General features: G+C 41.2%; 1 protein-coding gene across 4 annotated transcripts in view; it reads left to right on the top strand.

Annotated features, from left to right (window-relative positions):
* The window catches only part of Pdgfc (platelet derived growth factor C), a 178,177-nt gene that overhangs the window by 104,527 nt on the left and 48,121 nt on the right, over positions 1-25,529 (top strand). The gene's annotated exons all lie outside the window — the stretch shown is intronic.

A 25,529-nucleotide genomic window follows, 5' to 3' on the forward strand; every position in this document is an offset into this window, starting at 1 on the left:
TGTATATAAGCCAAAACCATTTAAAATGAAGTGCAGAGAACTTAAAGCTACGTATAGGAATGGTGTTGTGCCAGAAACCCTAGATTACCATTTGTGCTAAGAATTTTTATTTGACCTTCCCAACAGCCAAGTAAAAGCACTATAAGCTATTACAAGAAAAAAGCCGATAAGGATCTATGGGCATATATTATCCAGGCACACATACTGATACACGCACATGCACAAGTGCACACACAGAGGAGCCAGAGGTTTGAAGCCTTCACCACAAAGAAGAAACACAGTCTGAAAGCAGAATTAAAGATTTAGGCTACCACTATGTCTTGCCAGGTGGGAATTTCTGTAATGCTTCTAGCAGCGTTCATGAACCAAAATCAGCTGGAATATCTCACTGAAGCGAGAGACTACCTACCGTATGTTCCACAAATATTGCTCTGTAAATCCCCCAGGAATGCATTTCTCAAGGTTGGGTGGGCTTAAAGATTTCTCACTTCAGTGGCATTTGTATATCAAGAAAATATTTAGCTTCAGCTTCTTTGTAGAGTTCTTTATTTTGTCTCTGATGTACAAGTTAAAAGAGAGTCTTCATTTTATCATGTATTACAGATAAATATTTCAGTGCAGATGAAAGAAGCTTTGCACTTACTGTCATCACAGATTTGTCTTTCACATTTACTTTTCTCACATGTTTTCCTTCTACGGTTATGCATTCCATGGTGTTTTGTCCCCTGACATCTATGATTTTAGACCCTGCAGAGTAGGAACTAGCTTATTTATTTTTAGAGGTCTATTACTCGAGCCAAGCATGGTGGTGCATGACTGTAATCCCAGCACTGTGGGAGGCTAAGGCTGGGAGATTTCAAGTTCCAGCCCAGGCTGTGCAATTTAAAGTGTTAGGGAGACCGTCTCAAAATTAAAAATGTGAAAAAAGAGTTGGGGAGGAATTCAGCGAGCCTAACAATTTTATGTGTGTAACATCGGTTTATGTGCATGCCTCTATCTTAGGTCATTCATTTTCTTTGCTATGTAGTATTCCATGGTGTAACTTGGCAACCTGTTTAGTCTCTTCTTTTCAGGAATGCTTGGCTTCTTTCTAGCTCTCTTTGTGCACAAAAGCAAGAAAGCCAAGTAGAGATCCAAGAATGGTTAGCGGCCTAAAGATGTCTATATTTTCCATGCTACTAGGTAGAGTCAAATTATTTAAAGTGACCAATTTATACTTCTACCAAAACATGCCAAAAAGTCTGTTGCACATCACCATCTGTAACTTTGGATTTTGGTAACATGGAATGAATTGTAACTAAGCATGAATTTTGTTTTCCTGATTACTAAGTAAGGTTGAAAACTATTCCTATTTACAACAGCCCACTAATACTTTGTTTTTGGAGAAATACCTGGTCCTATGTTTCCTGGAGATTTCATTTATCTGTTGGGCTATTAGAACTTTGTCTCTCCTGTTTCAGTTCTTCACACATTGGGGTGTGCCCCCACTTGCTTGCCTTCTTTACTTGTTTTCCTGTGTGCATGCGTATTAGAATGTGTGCCTGGATGTATAATATCTTTATATTTTCTCTATGGAATTTGATTTTTATGAATACTTGGAGCCTATTCTACTCACTTTGTAAATTCCATTTGTATTCATTTTTCTGTTTATTCAGTCTTCATATTCCATCATTCGTTTCTACTCATTTAAAAAAGAAACTAGACATCAATTTCTCTGTCTAATGGACACTAATAAGAAATGCAGACTTAACAACTTCTAAAGCTAATCAATGTTTGCCCAAAATGCAAGGTAAGACTGATAAGAGAAAGAAGAGAGAAGAAGAAAGGTTATTGTAATCCATCACGGAGAATGTATCTAAAAGTGTTTTAGTATAATTTTGTATAAATTTAGTATAATCAACTGAGTATAACTGTCTTATATGTTTTATATGTTTTTTGGCCTATTAGCCTGGTCGTCAATCTGTATGCATGATAATTAACTTTAGGAAGACTTGTAAGATAGACAAATGAATGTGACACTGGGAGGGGAATTGAGATGCGTCACCAGTTCCCCACTGTGCATGTAACCCTTATGTACTGCAAGCACGTGGCAATAAACATTTCTTTAAATAAAATAAAAAATGAAATTACCGTTCTGGCACAACTCAGTCCAAGTGTATGAAAACCGGCCCAAGGCGCCATGAGACAGAGATAAGGAAGGAAACAGGTCCAAGACGGCACAGAGCGCAATGGGTTGTGGACATGGAGAAATGTGCTCCGCAGTGGCAGCGGAATCCATGGTCTCCTTGCCTTGGGTTGGAGAAGGCGGCCCTTACCGTGGTCAGGACAGAAGCGACTTCATCCAACCTGCAGTGTCTCTGGTTTATCCTAAGCTAGTATCAAAGACTTCCAGTCCATTCCGGCCCCCACAGTGGCAGGTCCAGTTGTAAAGCTCCATACACCACTCCAGTGGTTTTGTTTATTTATAGCACGCATGTGGTAAAAATCACCCTGGGTTATGCAGGGCCAGGCATGGTGGTTAGGACCCAAGATGGCTGTGGTTATATCAAAGTGAATCTCTGGCATTCCTTAGAACATTTTGTCTTGGATCATTTTGACGGTAATAAAATGCTAGCTCCTAGGTGGTGTTATATTGTGTTAATGAAGCAGGCTTGACTTTATCGTGTGCTGGGGGGATGCGGATCCCACCATGCTGGCTCTCATAGTGTACCGAGAGGGACGAGCAAAATCAGGTTTCGTGCATCCACAGTTCGGTTTAGGGCGATCCCTCTGAGGTGCCGACTGCGTGGGGACTGAGGTAGGGTCCAGGTGTATGGTGGAAGTAGCGGCAAGGCAAGGGCTGTGAAGCCCGGAGCTCGGCAGCTACTGGCAACTGCTGCTGCTTTCTGTTGATCGAGGGGAAGAAGAACCATGACGAGTCTATATTTGGCATTGTCTTCTCAGATTTTAGCCCTGAAAGATCCACATCCATACTTGAGTGCTAGAATAAAATCCGAGGACCTGGGTGGCCAACACACAATAGAATTTTAGGTCTCCCAGTTCTGGGGCAGGAAGGCCAGGGGTGGGGTGCTGTCCCTGTGGTGGCTGGCTCTGTGGGGCCCACTGTGTCCCCATGTGATGGAAGGGAGGAGGAAGCCTCTTCCACAAAGACCTAGTTCCTTTTCATGTCCTAATACCGCCACATTGGAGGTTTGAATCCAACCTGAATTTGGTGGGGATGGGTGTGGGAAACGCAAACATTCAGATCGTAGCAGTGAACTGAACAGCTCTCTGCTGTTTAGGAGGGAGGAAGGGAAAGGCTATGGGCCTGAAGGTGACACAAATGTGTGCCACAGTGCTGGGGCGGAAATTAGAAGGGACATGCGTGTTGAAGTGTAGGAAGATCAGTCACAGTCTGGTCAGGCATGGAATGTGGAATACATTGGGCTCTGAAAACTAGGTAAGACTTTAGCAGCTGACTAGCAACTAATAGGTGCTCAGTAAAAGTTAACTGATATAAAATAATAGGTGGGTGAGAGAGGAAGGAGAGTTCTGGACAGACTGGCCAGATCATGCAAGGAATCATCTGGAACACTGAGTTTCTCTGAAGCATGGTGTACACTACAGGAATAAACAGGGAAAGGTCAGACTGGGAGAAACCCAGACTGTCACCTGGATTGGGATGTCCTTCCTCCTGCTGTCCAAGCTGAGGATTTTGTTGCAAAACGGGATTGTATGCTGCCTGCTTTTCTGGAAGACACTTCTGATGAGACCACAGAATTGATCAGAGGAGAGAGTGGAGGCAGATGGAATAGTTGGAGGCATTTTCTTATTTCTCAAACAAAACTTCACAGGGAGATAATCCCTCAGGCTGGTACACTGTGTGGTTCTTTTCTGACTGATCACATTGCTCTTACCAGTACTCCCTTCTTCCTTAGGGTTCTGTGGGTGTGGGGAGGCAGGCATGCACTTGCATTTGTGTGAAGAATCCCCATGCTTTCTTTTGAAATCTAAATTCTTGGGGCTGGGGGTGTAGCTCAGTGGTAGAGAGCTTGCTTAGCATGTGCAAGGTCTAGGAGTTGATTCTCAAAGCTGGAAAAAAATGCTGTAAAAAATCTAAATTATCTTTTGCCTCAGAACACAAATGCTAGAGGAACAAAATGGCCAATTTTAGCATTTATATTAAAAATAGAACAGTAACTTTGTGTGCTAAATATTCATTCTGTTATCATATGGAGAAGATCGCCTTTCTCTTTTCTATCAGTGGCTGACAGGGAGATTTTACATGGACCCTAGGAAGAAGAGAGACCAACATTGTGTTGTGTTGGGGCTGAATCTTGCAGTTCTGCTGGAGGTGTGCTATATACCATGACACATTCCCCCAGTAGGTAGTGCAAGGATAGTGGAATTCATACAAGAAAGTAGTACTTTCAGACTGTAAGTTTTGAGGCACTACAAATAGTTAGCTAGTGATTCTAACCAGTCTGTAGAAGAAATGTTTGGGTAATGTCTTGGAAATTCTGAGGCACAGATTTTATCCAGGTTCTAAAATAGTGCCTTTGTGTCTCTTTAGCTCTGTCTCTGTCTCTATAGATGACCTCAGGCTCTAGGAATCTGTCCATGTAAGATGGCAAAGAAAGCCATGAAGACAAGGAAGTTTCCTGCAAGAATTATGGAGAGAAGCTTTGATTGGTTGGCATGGACCAGGTGTTCACAGCCCGGCCTTTTGCCATGGGAGGAACCAGCAGTGTTACATCGGCAAGATTAAGGTTGCAGGCCCCTTCTGGGAACAGAAGTGATCCACTGTAGTTGGTGGAGAAATGGTTCTTGGAAGTAGACCTATTTCTTTCCATCGCAGGGAAAAAGAGGTGCTCGTAGTGTCAAAGTGTTGATTGCTCCTGTTGATGTTAAGGTCAGATAAGAGATCACGAGAAGCTTTGAAATTCCCAGTAACTGTTTTTCCTACCTGCCTTTCTGCGCCACAATAAACTTCTATTGTGCAAATTTTGCCAGTGCCCTTTTCAGCAAGTCTTTTGATTATACTTAGCTCAATGGCATAATTTATAGTTTTGTTATTCCTTGAACTCTGTAGCATTTACTTTAAAAAATTTTTTAAAAACAGTCATTCCCAACAGGGCTTAAAATGAAGGGTGGGGATCTCACCATAGCTGAGATCAAGGGACTGTGCTCTTGTTAATGGGATGTTTTGGTTTTATGTTTTGAAATGTTCAAAATCAACATTCCAAATCGAGAAAGAATGTATCCTGTAACTCCTCAGACTCCTGCCTGGCTTTTCAGTGTTTGTTTCTCACCAGCCCTTTATCTTCTTTTCTATATCTTACCCTCTCCTCTTCTATTACCAATACCTCTTTCTTCTTTGCCCTGATTCTCCCTCCTTCCCTTCTGATTATTGCCTAGTGTGTTAGTTGCCACTCTGTTTCTCTGAAAAGTCCCTGAGAACAATCGAATGAAGTTGACTTAAGGAAAGGTTAACTTTGGCTCCATTTCAGAGGGTTCAGTCCATGGTGACGTGGCTCTGCCCTGTGTTGGCCTGAGGTGAGGTAGAACATTATGACAGGGCGCGTGGTAAAGCAGAGATCGGGTAGGGGGACGGAGAGGGGGAGAGAAAGAGGACACAGTATTCTTTTCAAGTATCGATCCCACCTATCCAGTGACCCTGTTCCTCCAGGGAGGCCTGCATCCTGAAGTTTCATCAAATAAATTACCATCAAATAAGCTGCCTTCTCTGTCTTTTTACCTACCACAGATGCTGACTTAGGATTTACTTCTAATTGATTGATGAATTTATTTCTAATTGGTATTTGACGTTCCCCCTACGATTTTTGACTGAATGACTTAAAATCTTAACCTATAGAGAAGGATTGTTCACAAAAGTTAAAAGAGCGCAGATAACAAAGCCCTTGCAAGTTAGGGTTAGAGAGATTTCCCGGCATCTGACTGGCTCCCGAAGGAACAGAATGTGAGTGGGATGCCTCCGACCTTCCCTGCAAGCGGGTCACACCCACACGCCCACTTCCGCCGGAAGTCATGGCAGAGGATTATCTCCTGGGCAGCGTTTCCTTCAGGGGAGCCCAGTAGACTGAATCTGGGGAGACAGAGGCAACTGTTATCACTGAAAACTGGTGAGAAAAAAAGAAAACAAAGCAAAATGAGGAGCACTTCGGGATGGCTGCATAAAGATGCCCCACACGTGCCTACTCCACAAAGAGAAACCAGAGGAGCAATGGCGAGCTGAGTTTTGGTGGGCGTGACTGAGGAAGGGAGAACAGGAGACGGAGCCGCAGTGCAGGGAGAGGGGCGCGGGCAGGGCCTCATCACCCGTCACCCGGGAGACTTCCTGTTATGGGAAGGGTGACTGGGAGGTAAGATCTCGCTAAAAGATTGCCGCACGGCCCCCAGCCTGGAGCCAGCCCAGCGCTGCCTGGAGTGTGCAGAAAGCTCTGCCTGGACGAGGAAGCTTGGGACTCGGGCTTCTGGGCACAGTGCCGCTCTCAGAACCCACCGTCTGCAGGGCCCTGTCCTGGGCCCATCAAACCACAAGTCAGGAAGGGCTGCAGCCTCACAAAAGCACCTGCACCCCTTTGTGCACCTGTGACCCCAGCCCCCAAGCCTGTGCATTGTCCTGTGCTGCAGGGGACCGAAGCCCGGCGCGGCAGGAGGGAGCCAGGTGCCCCAGCCCTGGAGCCTGCCCCGTTCCCCCCTGGCGGCGCTGACCCCTGCGGCACATCAGGGTGCACTTCCTGCGGCCCCTGCTCCCGGCCCTGCTGCCGTGAACATCATCGGGCCGTTTGAGGCACCTTCTCTGGATTCATCTGCAGGGACGGACATCAAGGCCGCCTGCATCCATCCCCACCCTGGGCCCAAGCCAGGCCGGACATGGCTCCCACCTCCACAACCCCACGACTGCTGCTGCGGATGCCGGAACCCCGGGGACCAGTGGTGCTACTAGGGACTCACTCCGTGACCTGGTTACCCAGAGGCCCCTACCAGCAGTGGAGCTTGCCCAAGCAGGGCCTGAAACAGGTGCATCACACCGCATTGGCCCAGCGCAGCCGCACACTCACTGCTGGGGCTTCCTGCAGAATCTGCTCTGCCTTTGGTCCCACCCTTCCGGGGAACTTCCTCCAGGATATTTTGTATGTTAGGACACAACGTAAGGCTGAACAGATTTTTTAAAAATGGAAATCAAATCATGCACCATCTCTAATCACAGCATAGATTAGAAATCAACAGGAAGAAATCTGGAAATTGTACACCTACGTGGAAACTGAAGAACACACTCTTGAATTCCTGTAAATCAGTAAAGATATTAAAAAGGAAAAATTTTTAATTTTCCAAAAGAAATGAAAATGGAAACAAAATTCCCAGATGTATAGATTACAGTAAAATCAGTAATAACGGGGAAGTTCATAGGCAAATAAGTGCCTATATCAAAAGAACAAAAAGCTTTTAAATAAACAACATAGTAGTACAACTTAAGGATCTAAAAAAGCAAGAACCAACCAAACCCAAAGTTAATAGAAGAAATGAAATACAGATCAAAGAAGAAGTGAAGAAAGTAGAGATTTTTTAAAATAGAAAAGAGTAAAGGAATTACTTTTTGAAAAGAGATCATGCAAAGTTTTGTTCAAGCCAACCAAGAAAAAATGAAGATCCAAACAAATAAAATAAGAGATGAGAAGGAAACACTATAGCTGATGACATAGCAGTTCAAAAAATTACTATACACTAACACATGGGAAAATCTAGAACAAATTTATAAATTTCAGGGCAGGTGCAGCCAACTAAAAGGACACAGAAAATGTCAACTTAAAAACATTAAGCACTTGATTTAATCCATATCAAAATGTTTCCCAACTAAAAAAACAACCTGATAGCTTCACTACGGAATTTGCATTTGAAGAACTAATGCCAATTTTCTAAAACTATCCCCAAAACAATTGAAAAGAGGAAACTCTGATGTGCTCATTTTACATGGCCAAAATTATGCCAATAGCAAAATCAGAATAAGATGAGGCAACAACAAAATATAAAATTATAAACTGATATGCTGATAAACTTAGTTGTAAAACTTCTCAACAAAATACCAGCAAACTGACAGCACATCAAAAAGATTATATCCTATATCCCTTGAGCAAGTGGGATTTGTCACCAGGATGGAAGGATGGTTCATCATACACAACATAATAAATATCACACAGCATATCAACAGATTGGAGAATGAAAGCCATATAATCATCTCAAGAGACACAGAAAAAGGATTTCGTGAAAAAAATCACCATCCCTTTATGATGAAAATCCTTCAAGTGTAGAAGGCACATAACCTTAAAAAAGAGACTATATGTAACAGACTCATAGCCAACATCATACTGATGTGAGGTAGGCTAGATCAGATAAAATGAAAGTGCATCCTCTAAGATCTAAAACAAGACAAGAATGTTTACTTTTACCACACTTGTTCAAGGGAGTACTGGAAGTCCCAGCTGGCGTAGTTGGGCAACAGAAAAAAGTAATAGCCATCCAGCTTGGAAAGGAGGAAGTCACATTGTCCTTGTTTGCAGATGACAAGATTGCATATGCGGAAAACCCTAAGGCCTCCACCAAAAACATAGAGCTGATCAATGAATTCAGTAAATTTTCAGGATACAAAATCAATATGCAAATTTCAGTAGCATTTTTAGACCTCAGTGATAAACTGCCTGAGAAATAAGTTTTAAAAGAGAGTCCCACTCACGATAGCTAGAAAATAATTACAAATAAATTTAACCCAAAAAAGTAAAAGATTTCTTCAGTGAAATTTATAAAACATTGATGGAAATATTGAAGACACACACACACAAATACACAAATGGAAAGACCTCCCATGTTCATGGATTATTAGAAGAGTTAATTAACATTGTTAATATATTCATAGTACCCAAATAAAAATACAGATTTGAGGCAGTCTCCTCAAATATCAAAGTCATTCTTTACAAAACCGGAAGAAGTATCCTAAAATTCATATGAAATTTTTTTTTAAAAAAGCCTAATAGCTAGTACAATCTTCAGCAAGAAGAACAAAGCTGAATACATTATAATACCTGACTTCAAAACTTCCTACAAAGCTATATTCATCCAAACAGTAATTGCTGGCATAAAATAGACACATTTACCTGTGGAATAGAGTAGAAAATCCAGTAATTAATCCACATATTTAAAGCCAACTAATTTCAACTGTAGTCTCCAAGAACATGCATTAAAGAAAGGGTAGCCTCTTCAATAAATGGTGCTAGCAGAATGATATCCATGTGTAGAAGAACGGAACTGTACCCGTCTGTCACCTTATATAAACATTAACTGAAACTGCTACACTAGAAGAAAACATAGGGACACACTTTGAGCAAAGACTTTTTGATAAAACCCTAAAAGCACAGGCAACAAAACTAAAAACAGAAATGGAATTGCACAGGTACAGGAACAGAGAGCTAAGGGACAACCTAGAGGGCCGGGGATTTAGCTCAGCGGTTCTGGCGCTGGCCTTGCAAGCACAAAGTCCTGAGTTCGATTTCAGGTACCAAAAAAAAAAAGACAACCTAGAGAATGAGACAACAATATCTGTGAACTATTCATCTGACAAGGGTTTAATATCCAGAATGTATTAGGAACTCAGTTCTATAGCCAAGGAAAAATTATCCAAAAAAGTAAGATGATTTTAAAGTGGAAATGTGATCTAATAGACATTTCTGGAAATAAAATGTATATGTGGTCAATGGGAATATGAAAGAGTTTCTCAAAGTCACTAATCATCAGAAAAGTGCAAATCAAAACCACTGTGAGATATTACCTCACCCCGGTTAGAATGGCAGTTATCAAAACTTCAGAAAATAACATGATGGTGCAGATGAAGAGGACGGGAAACATGCATTGCACAGTGCTAGGGGGAATGGAAATTAGTGTACCCACCATGTGAGACTGTGTGCAGAGTTCTCAAAAAGTTGAAATAGAACTATCATATGTAACCATAGTGATCCCACTACTGGATGTACAAGATGTGATCCAAACATTTGGCGAGTGCTGCTGTCCAGTACTCTCCAAGGGAGAGGCGATGATCTTCCATGCAAGAGGGTGCGTTGGACCTTAGGAACAACACTCAGCATGTTCACAGCAGTCAGGTTGTGTGTTAAGGTATGCTATGAATCCTGGACCATGAACAACACATTTTGTTGCATGCCTGTGCTACTTCAAATTCCTGCTAAATAAGGTCCTCATCCATCTTACTCACTGGATCTGGCACCCTGTGAATTCTAGCTCTTCTCCAGAGTCAAAAAAGCCCTGGAAGGTCAATGTTTGGAATGCATTCAGGACTTCCAAGAAGCCACTACCACACAACCAAAGACACTCATAAAAGAGGACTTCCGGAACTGCTTCAGAAAGTGGCAGGAACGATGTGGTACGTACTAAGCAAAGGGGGAGTATGTGGAGAAGGATTAATGGCACTGTGTCTTACTGTAATGATCCATTATGCTGCAGATTATTTATGAAATAGTAAAGGACTCACTGATTACCCACAACACATTGAAACTTATTTGCCCAAAGATACTTCCCCCTAGAAGTTATTCTTCATAGCTGTCTTAAGCACTTGGAAAATGCCTGAATAAATTTTCACATCTCAAGTAAGCTTTCCTCCCTGCCTGCTGAGAGATCCAGATTGTTTTCCCATATGGCAGCTGATTTAACCCCCTACACCTTTCTCACCAGAAACCTCCCACACTAAGTTCAAAACCATCAACTCTTTCTTGACCTTTCTCTCTGTAACTCTTCGTCGCAGTCGGTCAGTGTGAATAAGCAAGGGAGCGCGTGACATCAAAATATTTGCGTAAATGGAACCAGTCATAATTTATTGCTTCTAAAATTATTTCGTGGGATTGTGGTAGGCACTGTTTTTGCTGAGGCTTTGAAGTTAATCTCAGTGGAACAGAAGCCTGCACTCTATGTTATTATAGCATATTTCGAGGGAGGAAAATCTCTCTAATCACAGTTTACCTACGAGGTATTTAGGTTAAGTCTTCCAGAAAAGTGACTGCAGCAGTTGCCATCATGCTGCAAACTGTGATCCTTCCCTTCCAAGCTTAGCATGAGGCAGGCACTGGTTTAGACAGCTCAAAGTCCGTAACATGAGGAATTTCCCAGGTGGTAACAATGAAGGTCCAAAAAGCACTGAGCTTTTGGAGGAAGGAAGAGAGAAGAGGGGAGGGAAAGTGAGCAGAAGGTGGAAGGAAAAAAAGGAGGGATGGAAAAGATGTTGCCTGGATGTTGCAGTCCATGTGTGGATACTTCCTTTTCCAATGCTCTGAAGTACCCGAGGGGTGGCGCAGAGAAGCCAGGAATAAGTGCCGTGCTGCGAGTCCTGCACTTGGTTAGGCGCCTGTTGTTTACCACATCCTGAGCTAGGTTGCTTACCTGCGATAAATGAACATTCAGCAGCCTTTCCTAGTGGTTGGTATAATTATTGTTTTTAATTACATTAATTGTACACATTTCTATAGGATACAATCTGCAACTTTAAGACATGTGCATTATTCAGTGATCGAGTCAGGGTAATTAGTCTATACGTCACCTCCAACTTTCATCATTTCTTTGTGTAAGATCAGTAGAAATCCTGCTCAATTTTGAAATATACATTACACTACTGTTCACTGTGTTTATCCCACTGGGTAAGAAAAATTTGGAATTTATTCCCCCAGTTATAACTTTGTACCCATTGAGTAAGTTCTCCTCATCCTTTTTTCCCTTCTCCCCTCTCCAGTCTCTGGTAACCAATGTTCCTCTCTACTTCTTTGAGGTTTGTTTAGATTCTACCTAAGAGTTACTTTATATAGTGTTATTATTTTGCCCTGTTTCGCAAGACAGTAAGCAGGATGAAATGATAAATTAAAATTGTCCAAGTTGACCAACCTAGTAAGGGATAGAGATGGTATTCACACCTTTGCCCTATGGTGTAGTATTGTGTGGGAATAGATTTATCATTGTCGCTACTAGTGGTTATGTTACTTGCTAGACCAAAAATTTATTATTGTCTTACCTGTTCATGACAGAACAAAGTAAAAAGAATCCTTTGTTCGAAAGCATACATGTTTCATTAATGCAATAATAATCGCAGGAATAGTTTATTTCCTCTTGGATGATTTTAACACTAATGTGGGCATTGCTTTATAGCATTTGTAATTCCAACTTCAAACTATTTTTAACAGAAATGTGAGGTTCCCAAATCTTTGAAAATGTGTGCAAAGTTCAATTGTGCTTTGCTTTTGCCACAGTCAGATTATGTTACAGTTTACTCTTCTGTAAGCAGAGAATTAATATGTGCTTATTGGACGTTCCTTAAGTGGAAGGAAGTCTGAGAGCCAGAGTACAGAGGTTAATAGAATCCTTGCCCTCAGCAAACATCTAAACTTGCCAGAGATACCCACGCTGGTGAAACAGAAACAAGAAACAAAATTAAGTGAGCTGCAATGCTTGGTGCAAGGGTAGAATCCACCAGAAAAGTGTAGCTACAGTTTGGATGGAATGACCCTAAAAGGCCTATGGGTGGCACTACTGCGAGGTGGTGAAAACTTGAGTTGTCAGGGCCTGAAAGGAGGTGCGTAGGCTCCCTCGAGGACCATGGGACCTGCCTTTCTCCTCTGCCTCTCCTCTGTCAGGGCTTAGTGCTTCTGCTCCTCCTTGCACTCCCACCATGCTGCGCTGCACCACAGGACCAAAATTCTGGGGTCCGTCATGGACTGGACCCTCCACAACTGAGAGCCAAAATGCCTTTTCTAAGTTAATTGCCTCAGGCATCTTGCAATAGTGATGAAAATCTGATTAACACAATACAGAAGCCTGAAAAGAAACAAACGCATGGCCTACAGAGGAAGTTTTCTTCAGGCTGGCTGCCTGGAAACTTCAGATGTTGATCTTCACCTTCATCACATAGCCACTAGAAAGTGGCCTGTAGAGGAGAGGACTCAGAGTGTGATTTGCCCTGCATGTGGGACAGTGGTTTCAAAAGCAGGCTTCTCTGAACCAAGTTCTCCAAATACCAACTTCGAACCCAGAATTAAATGTCCTGCGTTAATGGAAAAGAACACTATGAAAGGTCTTAATTTCATAGAAAAGAAAGCAAATAACTAGTGAGGATTTTGTACACAGCTTACATAGCTTGTATTAGGTCTGTTTTAGGAAAGTGGCACTATAAACTGAGGCCTGTTTTTTAAAGATGAGTCCTCAGCTGTAGGGAGAGGTGTGTATTTAGGGAGGAAGAAAGGATGGGATTATAGAGGTCCCCTGGGAGCCCATTGGATAATTTGTTTTATGTTAATGAAGCCTGGAATAATGAGATTTCAACATAAAGAGAGGATATAGACAAAAACATTTTTAAATAGAAAAAAATGTTGGAAGCAGCAATTTGTAGGACGACTGTGATGAGGAACTAGAAACAGTCATGTAGCTGTTCAGAATTCTTTAATCAATTTAAGGAGTAGGTGAGAAGAGTTAGAAGAAAACTAACTTCATTGTTGTCATTTTCTTAACCACAAGGTTTAAGTTTACTTGTGAATATTTAATGAATATTGCTTTTCAGTGTCTATTCACAACCCCACCTGCCACTGGGATGGAATGTAGGAATATGGCCCCAATTCACTGAGTTTCCTTGCAATATGAGAACGTCCTTACTCAGAGGTGTGCTTGAAACAAAGATTTCTACACTGCAGAGCTAAAATACAGCAAGTTGCATAACCAGTATTATGCTTCTGTGCCCAGTGTGTACAGCTGGTCAAAGTGCTCACCATGGTAACTGTGACTGTGTGAGAAGCTGATGATGAACATCATTATGAATTCCTAAAAGACTAGGTGTAATTCATTACTCTGACGAAAGCCTAGTGTCCTTGTTTTTCAAAAGCCATTTGCAGCTTTTTTTGAGAAAATTTGTCATAATTACATTCAATATGAATAGCCTGAATTGGGGGGAAAAGTGAAAAAAATTCAAGAGTATAAATATTGGTTGTGTAAGGCCGGCTTCAGGGCTGTCTGGCCGCCGGCCCTGTGGCTGTGCATTTGCATATAAACCTGGTGCCCGTCCGTGTAGGAGGGCAGGTGTGCGTGTGCGCTCCCCACTCTGAGCTAGTGCCGTGCTAAGAACTGGGGGTACAAAGGATGTGAGAGGGGTCTCATGGCCGTGCCAAAATAAAATTCACAGTCGCCACGGGTGTGGCCCAGACCGCACTGCAGTGTTCCCACCTCTGCCCGTGGGACCCTCGAGGAGGTGGCCTCTAGCTGCAGTCTAGAGGGAAAGTGTACCAAGTGCAGGGGCTAAGCTGACACTGTCGCCCTCAGGAAAGCCTTTTGCTGCGGGCTTTGATTAGCTCCTGAAACACCACGCGCCCAGCCCTTCCCGGTTCCCACTGTGCAGCTTCTGAGCATGTCCAGCGAAGCGCCTGCCCAGCTGGGCCTGGAGCCCATTGGTCATAACCTGGTGATATAAAGTAGGAGCTTGACCTATGACCTATGACCTATGACCTATGACCTAGGGGGCTGTTACTGCTGAGTCCCTGCACAGAGAATGTGATCACAGCTGCCCTTGGTGACACACACCGTCGCAACAGGGTTGAGGTTCCTGGTGACTGAAGTCCTGAGGTGCTCACAGTGACTCAGTGGCCACAGGTGTCGTGGAAAGTTCTGTGCTTCATCAGCGCCAGGAGCTGCAGTTTGCCATGGGCAGGGAGGGGAGCAAGCGGGGCCCTCTTTGTCTTTTCCTTTTCCCCTCAGTGAGTTGTTCAGTTCTGCCCGCCGGCTGGCACGGTTCCATCCCTGCTGCCAGGCAGGGGTCGCATGCCAGGCAGGACGGGGACCTGAGAAGAAAACCCATTGCCTTTAAGAAAAGTGTTCAAGTTTACTTTTAGAATTATCTTTGTGCTATAATATTTTAAAGACAGATGTGCATTTCTCATGCCTTCCGCTGTAGTTTAAATGAAAACAGAAGCAGCCGACTCACTGAAATCAGAGTACAGCAGCTGCCACAAGTGGACCTGCCTGCTGTTGGCCTGCTTTTGCACATGTAATGAACACCAACTTTCAGATAAGTTTCAGATACGTACTAGGGTCCCTTTCTACTTGGTTCAATCAAAACCAAATGATAGTGTGTAATAATAATCCTGACCCAGTGAAATTACCGACATACAACTAATGAGAACTTTCTCATATCATGACATGATGTGAGGGTCTCGGATTTTACTAATATTGTCTTTTATATAAGATAATACAATTAGGAAATGATAAGTCATTGATTTTTGGTATTTACAGCAAGGGAAATTGAAGCTCAGTGGAATAAATGGGTAGATAAATATTTTTTTAAATTTATGAGAAGACATGGGCTGATAATAACTTTAATTTAAAAGCTATCTGCTTCTTTAGTCAAAGAGAAGGAAGTCTCAGAGAAAACATCTGGAGGAAAAGAGGAAATGAAATGGTTGATACATTTAAAGCACTAAAAAAAACCTGCTGAATTTTCTAGTAGCACAGGAAGCTATTAAAAAGATATGTTAGGGATTCTGGGTGTTCAGACACCTTGAAGGGGTAATTTTAACAGGATAAGAAAAGAAAGAGAAAGCAAATGGAAAAATTTTAAAATGAAAAGAGGAAAAGAAAACAACCCTAGGGCCAAATAGCCCCTGTCTAGGGATATTGCCCAGGAAGGTGTGTTTAGCCAAGTGGGCCCCAAGCCTGGACTTCTTATTTTCCTGTTGGTTCTGCAAAAGGTGAAGTCCTTGCCTTAGCAGGGCTCCTTACAATGTGATCACCTAATAATCTGTTTCCTTTGTTGTTTTGTTTTCTTGTGAAGACAGCCTATTTATTATTGTTCTTGAATCCTCATTCAGTTAACAATTCCTGTGAAAAATATGTAATCCCACAAATCCTTTGTCATTAGAAATAAAGGTAAATAATGATCCTAGAAAAACGCAAGACTCAGACTACTTTCATACTTTTAACATGTGCTATGAAAGGAAAGATTGTTTACCTGATTTCTGAGATTCCAAGTTTCACACTAAAGAGGTTAAATTATTTTCTTTGGTCAAGATTTGAAGTCACAGAAAATATTATGTATTCTTGACTAAATTTTTCTTACTTTATTTTAATCTCCATAGATCTCCATTATCAAGTGAAAGTAGAGTTTATTAAAATTGCTAAGTAAACCTTACTTTTAAAGTGTTTATACCATCTTTACCTAATTCCACTTCTGTAGTCTGCATGTTTCTCATGATGTTTAAAGAATTTCAGGAGATTAATTTGAAAATGAATAATGAATATCCTTGAAGTATATTCCTTAGGAGGTAATATAAAAATAAAATCTAAATTAAAAATATATTGAATGTATGTTGTATACAATATTTATAAAATATAAAAATGAAAGTGATGTTAAGTGGAGTTTTACCTATTCTGTTTGTACTTTAAATATCTGTACCTTCAGTAGATGCAAGCATATATATTTCTGTGTATATATTATATGCCCTTCTGCATATAAACCCACACTTCATATAGACACATATTTATATAATAATAACTGAAAAAAAGGCAGAAAAGGCAAATAAACAAGCCATCAAAATCCCTGGTAGTCTTTTGAGACATTCTTATAGCTTCAGCTACAGAAGTGAGTGAAAAACTAGGAAGTTTAGCGAAACTCTTGAGCTGAGGTAGTAACATCCTGCATTTACCCAGAGCCTCTTCTTTTTTTTTTTTTTTTTGGTACCGGGGATTGAACTTGGGACCTTGCACTTTGGAGGAAGCACTCACACTCTTTTTCCTGCTGCTTCCCATTGTGTGGTTGCTTCAGCTCCAGTTGGTATTTATGTCTGAGGAGGGGTAAGAGCGGTTTCTTATCAGAAGAGTGGGAGGGAGCATATGCCTAATGTATGCTACAGGGTGACCCATTGAACTGTAACTTTGTCTTACAAAATATGAGAAAGGAGATTTTTGTCTTACAGAAGGGTGTGCTGGTCTGTGGTTGCCATGGGTACCTTCTGTTTATGAGCCAGCACTTTGGAAGAGTCCTGTGACCGAGACTGTGACCTGTAGGGCAGGGGCTGATGTTTCCTGTGCACACGGCTTCCCGGCCTTCCTGTGATTAGGGTTCCCCAGTTGCCCAGGGCCCGCAGTGTTCGGGCGCAGGCCCTGCACACCTCAGCACCCCCTTCCAATACTGTGTTTGCTCAGTTGCCCACACTTCTAACAGTGATTTTATTCTCTCATATTGAGCAACAAATCTTTAAGGACCTCATAATGCATGTTTATAAATTTGTGTCTATGGATATTACCTCTAACAATTACTGTATTTTCTGATAAGAGCACTATATAGACCTTAAAAAATAATAATACTTTTCTGGAAAATTGAGTGGTAGGATATGTTCTAATAACACATTCTGGGGCTAAGACGAATCCATTTTGACATAATTCACACATCAGAGGAAGTGTTATTTGATTCTTGAATCTGAAAATAAAGATTTTTGAAAGCATCTTCTAGACTGTCTCAGTCCTTTACTTGCTCAGGAATCTGAGGCCTAGAGCTGTTTTATCTGGGACACGTGTGACCTTAGCCAGCCATGCTGAGGGTTCAGTTCATGGCACAGTGTATCCTTAGCATGTCCCAGGCCCTGGTTCCATACCAGCAGCATGGGGGTGGGGGACAAAGAGAGAACAAAGGGAGAAAAAGAAAAAAAGAGAGAAAGATAAATAGGGAAAGAAAAGAAAAATAGCAACTAACAATCAGTTTGAAATGCTCTGCTGATCTATTGCATTTGTTTAAATATAAATCTGTGGATTAGTTCTTATGAAGTTATAGTTTGAATGACCTGAAATTTCTTTTAAACTTCATACTGTACTTTTTTGGATGCATTTTAAAAAGCAAGCATTTCATTATGAAATTCAACAAATAGATCTGCTTAAAATAAATAGTTCTTTTTAACATTCATATTCAGGAACTGTCCCTAACATTTTCTAATACCTTAAAAGGAAGAATGTTTTCTTGTCACTTTGGTCTATTCCAAAAGAAATTGGTTTTTTTTTATCATTTTCATGGTCATTACCAATAAGTAAATTCATGTATCCAAGCAGATGAGCCTTTTAAAATGCTGAATGCTGTTACTAAAATGCTCTCTTTTAAAATCAGGCCTTAGTTCATGATAATGCTTTGAAAAGCAGCTCCTCAGTCCTGCCAAATTTGACCATCATGCTACTCATTTTTCTGGCTTTAGAACAGTCCATCTCTAAAATACCTTGTCATTTGCAAATGGAAGAAGGATGTTTAAAAAACACGAAAGAAACTCACCTGCAGTAAGTAAAGATGTCTTGGTCAGTGAGAAAAATAATAAAAATTTGACTCATCTTGCACTTAAACAAGAAATTATTTCCTCTGTAGTCATCAAAAATTTCTTCTTGAGCTAAAAGAATCCTACTGATGTGGTCAGACCATGTATAGATGGGTTTAGGCGAAGACGTCCAACTGCTCAGAGAATGGACCCAGATGGACTTGGCTGGGACCCAGGCAGTGTGCAGAGGCAGCGCCCTGCGGAGCCTTCCAGGACAGGGCGGCCTCCTCCTGGGACAGTTGCGGAGCGGAGACCGTCTGCCCCGAGCCCTTCCTTCACACCTTAAGCTTCCATCCCTCGATGTGACCCTTGAAATGCACCGTCCCCTCCGGTGTTCTGGGTGTCCCATCCTGAGGGGTTGACACGCTCAGTCGCGCTCCTAGCCTTTCCCTGGGCTCATCCACTCCTACTGGAACGCATCCCTCCCTCTAGTTGTCCCATTATATGTTGAAGGAAGAAGAGCAATGTCAAGATAATAATCCGCGAGAGAGAGACCTTGCCTAAGCTAATAATGTGAGCTTCATTTCTTAAATTCAGTTCCTCAGGATCCCTTCAGTAACGCACCGATTCGTTTGTTGGCACACGCACCCGAGTATCCTGTCATTATTGCGAGTTGTTGCTTCACCGTGTCTCACACGGCTTGCATTAATAAAGAAGCACAGGGCGCAAAGCATCACCTCGGGGAGGCCGCCTTGGTAATGAGACTGAAACTAGCCCCAGAGCCACTACGATGAAGAGCAGCAGAAGTGACGCCTTCCCGGAGGGAGAGAGGAGCACGGGTTCTAACTGCACTGACTTCCTGGCAGAGTGCACCCATGCACTTGTTCCTCGGGAAGCAATCGCTGAGTGTCAGAGCGACAGTCACGCTGAAGGCCGGCGCAGTTGCAGCCAGAGTAGGCTGACGCAGGGCAGGGTTCTCTCCACAGTAGCGCCCGGGGAGCCGCCGACGGTGGTGGGTACCATGCATTTCAGGAGCTAGTCCCCCTCCCCCGAGGAAAGGAAATCGGAACGGGTAGGCGAGCACTTTGTGTGCCTTCACGATTTACTTTCCACAGCGTTCATGAATTCAGGACTGTCTGTGCCTGTGAGATAAAGCAGACGCAGATCGCCACACTCAGGACCAGGCCTCTCCTGCGAGTCTACTTCCTACTGCAAGAAAAGCAGCCGTTGATGACTCAGGGCTCACACGCACCTGCTGAGCTCGTTCCCGAGGTCTGAGTCGGGACAGCTGCTCCACGGCCCACTGGCAGCGGGGCTGGTTCTAGGGTCTGCAGTGAGCCGCCCATCAGCCGTGGCGCTCTCCCCTCCCCGGGCAGGCGCTGTCCTGACGGTGCTGTCCTCCGGGCCAGGTGAAGTTCGGTAGGCTTTGGTCAGTAGTTGCGCCTAACCCCACCCTTCCCAACTCCAATAGCCGCCTTTCTGCTCTGTTTCTGTGAGACTGACTGCTTTTTAGGTTCCGCGCGTGAGATCATGCAGCACTTTCCTGGTCCTGGCTCATTCCACTTACGCCTTGTCCTCCGTGTTAAAAATGACGCTTTTTCTCTTTTTAACCCTTGTATATTATTCCACTGAGTATTCGCACCACATTTTCTCTGTTTCTGTAACCATTCGTCTGTGGATAGACATTTAGATTGTTCCCATATCCTCAATTCAAATAGTACAGAACTGAGCATGGTAGGCGGATATCACTTTGATATTCAGATTGCAAAATTTTGAAAATATACCCAGAAGGGGGTCTTCTCGATCTATATTTAGTGTGTTGAGGAATCTCCATACCTGTTTTCCAGATGGTTGCTGTAGTTTACATCTCCACCAAGGGTGTACAAAGCATCACACTGTACCCTATAAATATATACAAGTATTTGTCAAAAGAAATATAGCATTTTCATTTCAAGAAACTGATCTGTGTGAGTTGACATTTAATGAGGAGCTCTGGCGTCTCCTCTTCCAGGAGGGAAATCTTCTATGAGCCCCTAACATATATGGTTGAATTATCAACAATTATTTTTTAAAAAACAAAAACAAACCTAGTATTAAACAATTTCTTGTGAGGCACTATACTAAACAAGGTGCATTTTTTCTCTTTTTCATCCTCACAACCTTGAGACCTAGTGAATATTATCCCTGTTTTGTGGACAGTGGGTAAGGGATAGTAACGTTTGGGGCTAGAGACAGCCAGATCATGCTAAGAATGTGGGCCCAGAAGCCTCAAACTAAATTCCTGCCCCAGATTGGGTAATTTTAGGTTATGGCTTCTTCCTTGTCATATAACCCATCTGTTGCTCTAAAATGGGTATACTAGAAGGAGCTGGATGGGTTAGTTTGAAAATTGGATGAGTTTGTATTTAGGAAGTACCTGGATCCTCCTATGAACCACCTAATATTATTTGCTTTTGCTTTTTTAAGATGGTTCTTATTTTAGATAATATTTTAGAAGACTTGGCAACTTGTTACAAATATATATCCTTTTTGGCATTCAGTAATACTGTATTTCATTTTACAGTATGCATTCTTACTTGATGAATTTCAACTATGTGTTTTCTCGTTTCTGTGAAAAACATTCTTCCCTATGCACTTTCTGATTTTCCCATCATAAATTAATCACTGATCTGTATATATTGATCATTAGCTTATCCCAGAAATGTATCAAAGACCGAAGTTTGCAGTCAGCTTTGCCTCTTGCCCATCTCTCATGCCCACACCCACCCCGTCCCACCTTCCTGAGTGGGCTCAGTGTGGAACCGTCCCTGGGGAGCCCTGCTGTCCTTCTAGCCATCCCATCCAGTCACTGTCATGCCCTCTGGCCTCCCTGCCTGTCCCACAGTGGCCCAGACATGCTGTGTGCCCACCGATTCCTCAAACAAATCTCTTACATGTTGCAAACACACACTAATAATAAAACAATTTTTTAAAACTCTGATTAAATGCAAAGAATCCATTATCAACCAAGGATCATTATTCTTCTCCATTTCTATTGCAACTTTCTTTCTTTCCTTTGTTACTAAATCAACTATGGCTTCCCCTACAAATTTCAAAACTAGCGATGAGAATTACTGGTTCTGTCTTTGTTCTAACTTTAAGGATAATTACTTTACTTTTATTTCAATTGTTGCCTAGAGTTACTTTAAGTAATTTTCACTGTAATTTGAAAGTTTCTTGGTGTTCAGTTTATTTAGTTAGTATATAAGTAGTTGATTATACCTCAAATTAATTCAATATTTATTAATCTCATCACACAAGCTCTTTTTCCTTTTAATATTTTGCAGGGTAATTTTTATATTAATCTTTATTTATGAACAAAGTACACACTGGGTCAAAAAGTATTAAGCTTTTAATCCACTGATGGATAATGTTTCATTAATGTTTTTGGAATTTTTGCAGTTCCTTCTACTTAGGAGTGAAATAGGCCTCAGTTTTTAATATTAAGTACTGCTATGTCAGAGAACTTCGATGTGCGATTTAGGCTTTCTGGGTTTTGTTTTGTTTTGTTTTGCCATGAATTGGGAGAACTGACATTTTTAGTTGTTTATGTAAGTTTGAGAATATATGTTTTTTTATATTCAGTAGAACTCTCTTATAAAACCCCGTTCTGTTTAATCTTTTTAAACTAGGAAATGTTTGGCAATATTTTGAACTTCTTCTAGAGTTACTTTTCTGTTCATTTTCACCACTCTTTCAGTAAATATTTAAATTTCTTAATCATCCATTACATTCCGTTTTTGAGAATTAGTGTGAACCTTCTTAAAATGTAACTTTTGAATATATCCTTATTTTGTCTGATCAGAGTGATTACATCCTTTTCCTCATTGCTAAGTTTGTACTTTCTTGATTCTCTTTCTCTTTCAGAACCAGCTTTTAGTATTAATTTTGAATTATATTTTTGTGAAATTTATATTTATCTCTTACAGATTTTAACACCACCTTTTACTTTAATTTGTTTTGCTCAGTTTTTCTAGGTTTGTAAATTGAGCCCCTGGCTTATATATTTGCAGTGTTTTATTTAGTAATGAGATTATTTTAAACTATTAATTTCCCACATGTGCAATTTTTACTGTTTTGAACAGATTTCTCTTATGCTTGCAGGAGAATTGCCCTGTATTACTCGGTCATTTCCTACAAAGGTTCAAAATTCTTCAGCAAGAATTTAGTGACCAACAGTAAATATTACCAAATTAATTGCAACTAGATATACAGAACATATGCCCAAATTACCAAGTTGACTGCTTAGTTTTATTCGTAATGACCTCCAGTATGTCTCCAGTCGCTGAACATGGCCATTTGACCCACTGTATTCTCTGTGCTGAAGATTCAGAATAAAGAAGCTAAAAAATGTAGCTGTATTTTAAACATAGTAAACAGTGAGGCTTAAACAGCGAGGCTTAGCACCTGGGAGCCTGTGCTCCAGAGTTTGCCCCGGAAAATGCAAGGGGCTTTACATTTAGTGGCTGTGCTGTAATCCTTGCCACATTACTTTGCTTTTTGTATACTTTGTGACCCTGAAATGGGCACAATAACAGTATCAACTTTTTAGGATTGCAGGTTAATATATAAAATATGCCACCCAAGTGTGCCTGCCATAAAATCACTGAATAATGATAATTATTATTTTCATGAATTATTTTCAATATAGTTAAAGTGTAAATGTTTTGCTATCCTAACAGGAATTGACAACCTCTATTCTGTGGGTGAGTTGCCCTTTCCTAAGCTGAAGTAGAAGCCAATAAGTGATGTAGAAGAATTGTCATCTTATTAATTATATTACCTCTCTTGACAAGCTCAGGCTCCAGTTGACACTTGTTGAGCGGGGCCTTTTTATAATCCACCTTCGCTTGTTGGCAGGGCTTGCCAGTACTGTCACGTTTGATAATTCATGAGGTAGATTTAATTGACAGGGTTTTAGTTAGTATGGACTAGCAACAGCCTGTTTTGCAGGACTGGTTTATTTTTGTTGAAGGAAGCTGGGTGCTTGCCAATTATGTTTACCAGTGAATTTATTTCTTGGGAATATTCCTTATGGTTCTTTCGAGTAAGAGAACAACCTTCCCCTCCTTATAGTTTTTAGATTCCCGCATGAGAATGAAAATTTTGTCTGCAACACCAGACTTGTTTGCTAAACATAAAAGAACATAAATCCTCAGTGAGTCTCCAGGGGTAGGTTAGAGAAAGGGAGCGATCATTGTAAACCACTTAGCGCTGTGTGCTGTATCATGTTGCCATGAGAAAGTGCTGGGTGACTGGCTCATGAAGCAGGCTTAGTAAATCCTTTAAATACTGATGTGGGCATTTGGGCTCCTTGAAAACTAATACCCAGCAGTGAACTGGAGGGATTCGCGGTCTCCAGGAGAGTCACCTGAGCATGTGCAGGTTTCCCAGTTTAAGGGTGACTGCATTTTATGTGTCACATCTTGCTTGCTTTAATCATTTCCTTTCACAAACTACAGTTAGGGTTTTCACCATTATTTTCTCTCTTCATTTTCTACTTGATGATATGCTGCATTTATAGTACATCCACTAAGGAACATTTGCAGGAATCACACATTCTGCAAATGGCATTCTGTCAGGAAAAAACCTTCAAATTATTAGGGAAGATGCCTGGATTTAATGCATTATTCTTTTCCCAGCCTTGCTCTATGTCCTTTATAAGTTGAAAGGCAATATGAAATCAGATGGCAATCATATATATATATATATATTTTTTTTAATTGTAAGGTAATAAAATGAAGCATGGACATAGTTCCCAGGTAGGTCTTCAGTTGATCTGTTTTATTTTGTTCATTGTATTTTTACGGTGATGGAGATCAAACCCAAGGCCTGCTAGAGAGAAGTCCTCTAATGCTGAACTACATCCTGAGCTTTGGGCTGTTTTGCATTGTCCTTGATACAATTCAAGTTAAAAGGAAAGGAAAAAGTGGCTGTTTTTGCAATCATATCATTTTACATGGAGAGTTGCTGTTTTAAGGAAAAACAAAGCCTTAATAAATACATATTAATACTTTTAAATATGGCCAGAATGTTCATATAAGAATAATTCAGAGAATTTTAGACTTATATTATTGCATGGCAGTAGTTTTGAAAGAAGTTTAAAATGCCTCATTTACTGTGAAAGTTGGGAGCATGTGCTGTTTTACTGTTTTATAGACAAAGAGCATGGTAATTTTTTAGATGTTCATTTCATTTAACCTTCTTGGAATACAAAACTATATGGAGTTTTTTTTAAAGCACTCTGATAAATGTTTGTTTCAGACTTGCATGAGCATGTAAGAATTAATTGCCAGCTGTCTAGCTGTAAATCTAGATATTGTAACAAAGATTATTTCTAAATGGCATCAAAGTCAGTGCAAAATCTCCAGGAAATAAGTAATAATGCACTCAACCTTTTTCTTCTTTGCAGGACAGTGGTCTTTGTATTAGTATGGAGGTTTTAACAAGGTCAAATTTAAGACCTTACAGCAAGCACTCTAAAACTGAGCTATATTCCTAGAGACTTATTTGTTCCTTAATAGACTCTTAGCGCTTAAACCCAGATATTCTCTTGTGTGGTTACAAACCCCTTTTAAGTACATTTAAAGAAGTACAACTCAAATAAACACGTTTTTTAATATAAATAAAAATTATGTATAATAAAACAATTGTGTGCATTGTTAATTTTGGTTTGTGGAATATGATTTTTTTCTCTTAGGATATCTTCCCTATTTGAAAGATTGTAATAGTTATTTCAAAAATGGTCTTGAGAGAATTTTTGATACAGTGTGTCTGCCCAACTTGCTTTTTTAAAATGACTTCACAGCTGTCAAACCCAATGGATGCTTTATGTTGACCTGTTCTTGGATCTTTCCTTGGCCCTTGGTGTCTACTGAGCACTGCCACTTCGGTGGAAATCCCCTCTTCCTTCTTCTTTTCCCTCTGAGTCAGCGCTGAAGGTGGTGTCCCCACTGCTTCCCGGAGTTCCCCAAGTATGAGCTGACTCTGTGTCTCCTCCGCCTCCTCCCGAAGTCACCAAGCACTTTGCTTCAGGTCGCAGTGGCAGCAAACTGAGATGCTAAACAGGCCTGGCAGTGTAAATAAATTAAGAGCCTTGGCCTTATGAAGAAGCACAGAAAGTGGGTGAGGACTTACAGAACCAAAGAAGAGAACGTGGCTCATCTCCAGCTG

This window comes from Heterocephalus glaber, unplaced genomic scaffold (genome assembly GCF_053883595.1).
Source record: "Heterocephalus glaber isolate CG9 unplaced genomic scaffold, H.glaber_assembly_v1.0 deba00001737, whole genome shotgun sequence".
Classification (NCBI taxonomy): Eukaryota; Metazoa; Chordata; class Mammalia; order Rodentia; family Bathyergidae; genus Heterocephalus; species Heterocephalus glaber.